Source organism: Bison bison, unplaced genomic scaffold, assembly GCF_000754665.1.
Source record: "Bison bison bison isolate TAMUID 2011002044 unplaced genomic scaffold, Bison_UMD1.0 scf7180017864466, whole genome shotgun sequence".
Taxonomy (NCBI): Eukaryota; Metazoa; Chordata; class Mammalia; order Artiodactyla; family Bovidae; genus Bison; species Bison bison.
In genome coordinates this window covers 11,507,091-11,512,762 of record NW_011495027.1, presented here as the reverse complement: position 1 = coordinate 11,512,762, position 5,672 = coordinate 11,507,091, and the positions used below count along the sequence as shown (strand labels likewise).

Here is a 5,672-nt window from a genome sequence, read left to right as displayed (position 1 = left end):
GGTGATCAATGCCTGGGTAAGTTCTCCCTGACAAAGCCTTGCGCATTGCCCGAAGTCATCAGCACCATTTCATTGGTTATGTTGTCCTTTCATATGTCTCTTTGGTTAAAGCAGCCCAGGGTTTTGCTGTCTAAACATAAATGTGGAAGCTGACTGTACACTTAAAGAAGTTTGAATCCTCAAATTGTCTATAGCACAGCCCACATCCATGACATTACATTATTTAGCTTTAGGGAGCTTTATGATATAATACCAAAGACAAAAGGATGAAGGGTCTAGAGGCCTGGAGCTCATTCATTCATTCAATAAATATCTCCTGCCTGCCAATTATGGGCTTCCCTAGTGGCTCAGCGGTAAAGAATCTGCCTACAAGACAGGAGACCCAGGTTTGATCCCTGGGTCAGGAAGATCCCCTGGAGAAGGGAATGGCAACCCACTTCAGTATTCTTGCCTGGAGAATTCCATGGACAGAAGAGCCTAGTGGACTACCATCTGTGGGGTCACAAGGAGTCAGATACAACTAAGCGACTAATACACACAGACAAATTATGTGCTCCAAACTAGGACCAAAGTAAAAGCAAAACCAGGCATAGATCTTAGAGACTATAGAGCAAGAGATGTTAAACAAAAATAAACGTGTAATTATGAACTGTGACAAATTCTGGGAAGGAAAGAAGACTGTAAGACACACACAATCTAGGAATCTGCCCTGCTTTGGGTTTCAGAGGTTTCTCAGAGAATAGAACATATGAACTGGTTATTTGATTTCATGGGGCCTTAGTCTTCTCATCAGTAACATGGGGATAATACTACCCCCTTTGACTCAGAGACATTGAGGGAAGAGTGATGTATGCGAAAGACTGAAAAATGCTCAGTGCCCCTGTGAGTAAGCGTGTTGCTCTCCAGTCAGAGGCAGCTGTTCCCTGGCTTCTCTATATCTGTCATCAAGCCAGGCATTACTCAGGCACTCAGCCAGCAGACCTTTGATCATTGTTCTTCACTCTGCCAGGCAGCTGGGGTCGGATAGACCTGGGGTTAGCCTAGGTTCTTCCACTTATATCTAGAGTGAATTTGGGTTAAGTCACTTAACTTCTTCACTTTTCTCATTTGTGAAATAGGGGCAATAATAGTACCAATTCACAGCTTAAATTTTGTAAAGCACTTAGCATAGTTCTTGGGTTATAGTTACTCCTAAAACAATTGTAGCTACTGTTACTGTCATTGTTCTCCTTGCTGATTATTAACTCTTGCCAATTATTTATTGGTAATAACTTTGGCCCTTAACTTTCATTTCCATTGTCATCAGCCAGGTCAAAACTCTTGTTGTGTGACAATTGGCTGTTGCCATGGACTTCTAATTAGTGTCCCGCCTTGGCTCTCACTTCTCTAGTTCATTCCATATGGCTTCTGGAATGAGCTTCCTAAAATGACGTTGCTTTACATATATCCATTTTTTCTTTAATATCATCATTGAAAAAATATTCACAGTTCATACCACAAAGAGCTAATATGGAAGGGTGTCCTGTAAAAATAATAAAAAGACCTACAAATGGATAGAAAAGTGAAAGTGCAGATTCCAAAAAGGCAAAACAAGTAGCTACTCAACATGAGTACTTATTATGAGACCTGAAAATTTAAATTGCACTAAAATTCACATTTTACTTATCAGATTGGCAAAAATTAAAAAATTAATACCTTCTGAAAAGGATGTGGAGAAATAGACATTTTCTTATATTGCTGGGGTGTATAAACTCGTATAATCCCTGTGGAAGGCATGTTGGTATCACTTATCAACATTACAAAAGCACATACCTTTTGACTTGCAATTTTACCTCTGGAAACATCTTAGAGATATACATATTGATACTATATATAAAAGATTATTCATTGCAGTATTGTTTGTAATAGGAAAGGACTGGAAACAAGCTAAATGTCCATCAATACAGCATTGATTGAATAAAGTATAGTACAATATATCTCTTCAAAGGGATACCATGCACTAGGATGGGGAAATCTGCAAGATATATTAAGTGAAAAAAAGAAAGTGTAGAACTATGGATATAGTATGTTACTTTTTGTGTAGGAGTGAGGAATAATACACACATTTAGAGAAACTGGGTCAGGCACACGTTTTAAAAGCAGTTGTTACCTATGGTGGGAGGGGGACTGGCTGATGGGAGAAAGAGTTAAGAAGGGAACTTTTCACTGCATACCATTTCATGTATATATAATGGTGTGTATGAGATTACATATATATACACAGATAGATATATGTGTGTGTATATATATAAAATCTGTGTAACAAGAATCATATTACCTAATCAAAAGGTTATATTAAAAATACTCCCATTACTCATTCATTAATGTATTGAGCACCCACTATGTGCTAGGCACTGGAGATACAAATGTGGAAGTAGTTGTGATGTGATGGAAAGACCACTGAACTTGAAGTTAAAATATCTGATTCAAATCCTGACTTTGTTTCTCACTAGCTATGGCTCAGCACATAGTAGACACACATCAAATGTTTGTTGAATGAATTTATGGTTGAAACTACTTAATCTTTCTGAATCTGTTTCCCTCCATATGGTGGTGGTGGTGGTGGTTTGGTCGCTAAGTCGTGTCCGACTCTTGCGACCCCATGGACTGTAGCCTGCCAGGCTCCTCTGCCCATGGGATTCTCCAGGCAAGAATACTGGAGTGGGTTGCCATTGCCTTCTCCATTCCTTCCATATAAATGTTATCTAATGATAGAGATGCCTCCTATGTCACAGAGGTACTATGATGGGATGTGTCATCAGACCTAGTAATAGTTGAAGAGAACCATCATATGCTAGGCACTTTCACATCTATTATTTCCTTGACTCCTAACATTTATTTGCTCATTCACTCCTGAAGAAATAGCAGGTCTGGGAGGAACAGTGACTCGCCTAAGGCCTCTTGGGTGTGAGTTGTCTTCTAGTCTTTGTTACTACCTTGTCATGATGCTTCATTAGTAGAATTTTTACCCAATGTAGGTGCTTAGGGAATTTTGAAAATCAGGAAAAACCAAAGTTTTACCACTGTTCTCAGTGACACTTCAGAGTAGCAGAAAGTCAGTAAATGCATTTCTAATAATTCAGTTTAGAAGTATACCAGCTGGTCTGTTTGACATTCACTGCACCAAATACTTTGGGAAAATCTAACAAAAATTAAAAGTTTATGCTTCTAATGAGGTAGGAAAGATAAAGACTAACCCACAAAAACACCCATAAGGGAAAGATAGAAACTGATTCTTGAAGATGCTGCACTTAGAATTTTGCAGATTCGCCAATGGCTTGTCCTCAAAGGAATGAAAATGATATAAAATATACCAACATGGCACAATTTAAAAAACATTTTTATTGAAAGAAAACATATGGACAGAGCAGTGTACAAATCAATTTTTATAAAATGAGAGATAGTTAATTTTTATTAAATAGGACATGTCTATGCAACCAGCACTTGGATCAAGAGAGGGAATATTACCAGCACCCAGAGCACCTCTGGGTTCCCCTTCTATCACTACACACCCCTCAAGATAACCACTGTCTTCACCCTTAACACCATAGATATATTCTGTTTTTGAAGTTTACATATACCCATTTGTGTCTAGTTTCTTTCACTCAACATCACACACTAAGAGTCACGCATCTTGTTGAGTGTAGACACAGTTCATTCATCCTTATAGGAATCCATAGTTTTTCTTTCTTCTATTAATGGACATTTGAGTTGTTTCTCTTGGGCTCTTATAAAGAGAAATGCTATAAACACTTTTAAACATGTCTTTTGGTGAATAGTGTATGTATCTCTGTTGGGTGTATAAGGAAGGAGCTAGGTCAAACACTTATGTAGAAGATAATGCCAAACAGGTCTCTTAAATGTTATACAAAGTTCTCTAATTTTAGGTATTCTGGTGGGTGTGAAGGGAGATCACAGCACAACCTCAAGTTGCATTTCTGAGATGAGCTGAGAACCTTTTCGTATGTTTTTTGACTTTTTGAGAAATAACTATTTATCCCCGCTTGCAAAATGCCTGTTGAAATATTCTGCTTATTTTCAGCTGGGTTTTTCTGCCTTTTTCTTGCTGATCTGTTAATGTCCTTTATATATCCTATGTAAATCCTTTTTTGGATATGTATGTTGCAATTATCTTTTCTCTGTGGCTTGATTTTTCACTAATGGTGTCTTAGAATAAACAGGAGTTGTTAATATTTAAATTAATTATTTATTTTATTTTTGGTTGCTCTGGGTCTTTGTTGCTGCACGGGATTTCTCTCATTGCAGCGAGCAGGGGCTACTCTCCAGCTGCAGTGCGGGCTTTTCACTGACTGGCTTCTCTTGTTGTGGAGCAAGGGCTCTAGGGCTTATGGGCTTTAGTAGATGGGGCCCTCAGGCTCTAGAACACAAGCTCAGAAATTGTGGCACAAGGGCTTGGTTCCTCCCTGGCATGTGGGATCCTCTAAGGTCAGGGATCCAATCAGTGTATCCTGCATTAGCAGGTGTATTCTTTACCACTGAGCCACCAGGGAAGCCCAGGAGTTCTTAATTTTAACGTTATCTAATGATCAGGTGTTTTTTTCCCCTCCTTATGGCACCCCACTCCAGTACTCTTGCCTGGAAAATCCCAGGGATGGAGGAGACTTGGTAGGCTGCAGGCCATAGGGTTGCTAAGACTCGGAACCGACTGAGCTACTTCACTTTCACTTTTCACTTAAATGCATTGGAGAAGGAAATGGCAACCCACTCCAGTGTTCTTGCCTGGAGAATCCCAGGGACTGGGGAGCCTGGTGGGCTGCCATCTATGGGGTCGCACAGAGTCGGACATGACTGAAGCGACTTAGCAGTATGGTTAGTACTGTGAGTGTTTAAGAAGTCTTTGCCTACCGTAAGGTCATGAAAAAAATTGTTTTTATATTTACTTTGGATGCTTTTATTGTTTTATCTTTCACAGTTAGATTTAAAATCTGTCTGGAATTGATTTTTTGGTACAGAATAAGGAAGGAGAAGGCAATGGCAACCCACTCCAGTATTCTTGCCTGGAGAATCCCATGGGCAGAGGAGCCTGGCAGGCTACAGTCCACGGGATGGCAAGAGTCGGACACGACTTAGTGACTAAACCACCACCACCACCAAGGTAGAGGTCAAGATTCTTCTTTTTTTCTCCATGTGGCTTTTCAGTTGATCAAGCATCATTTACTGAAAAGACCACCCTTTCCTCAGTGCATCACATCGGCATCTTCCATGTAAATCAAGTGACCTTATAATGTAGACCTGTTTATGGACTCGATTCTATTGTCTATCGTTGCGGCTGCTGCTGCTGCTGCTAAGTCGCTTCAGTGCTGTCCGACTGTGCGACCCCAAAGATGGCAGCCCACCAAGCTCCGCCTTCCCTGGGATTCTTCAGGCAAAAACGCTGGAGTGGGTTGCCATTTCCTTCTCCAATGCAGGAAAGTGAAAAGTGAAAGTGAAGTCTTCGTGACCCATGGACTGCAGCCTACCAGGCTCCTCCGTCCATGGGATTTCAAGAGTACTGGAGTGGGGTGCCATTGCCTTCTCCGTCGATCCTTGCTACCAATTACTATTTCTATAGCTTTATAACAGGTCTTGATAACTGGTAGTCCTCCACTAGGCTCTAATTTTTTACCCTCCCA

The 5,672-nt window shown here is 40.3% G+C and overlaps 1 protein-coding gene across 2 annotated transcripts in view; it reads left to right on the top strand.

Annotated features, from left to right (window-relative positions):
- The window catches only part of BCAR3 (breast cancer anti-estrogen resistance 3), a 221,620-nt gene that overhangs the window by 87,474 nt on the left and 128,474 nt on the right, over positions 1 to 5,672 (top strand). The gene's annotated exons all lie outside the window — the stretch shown is intronic.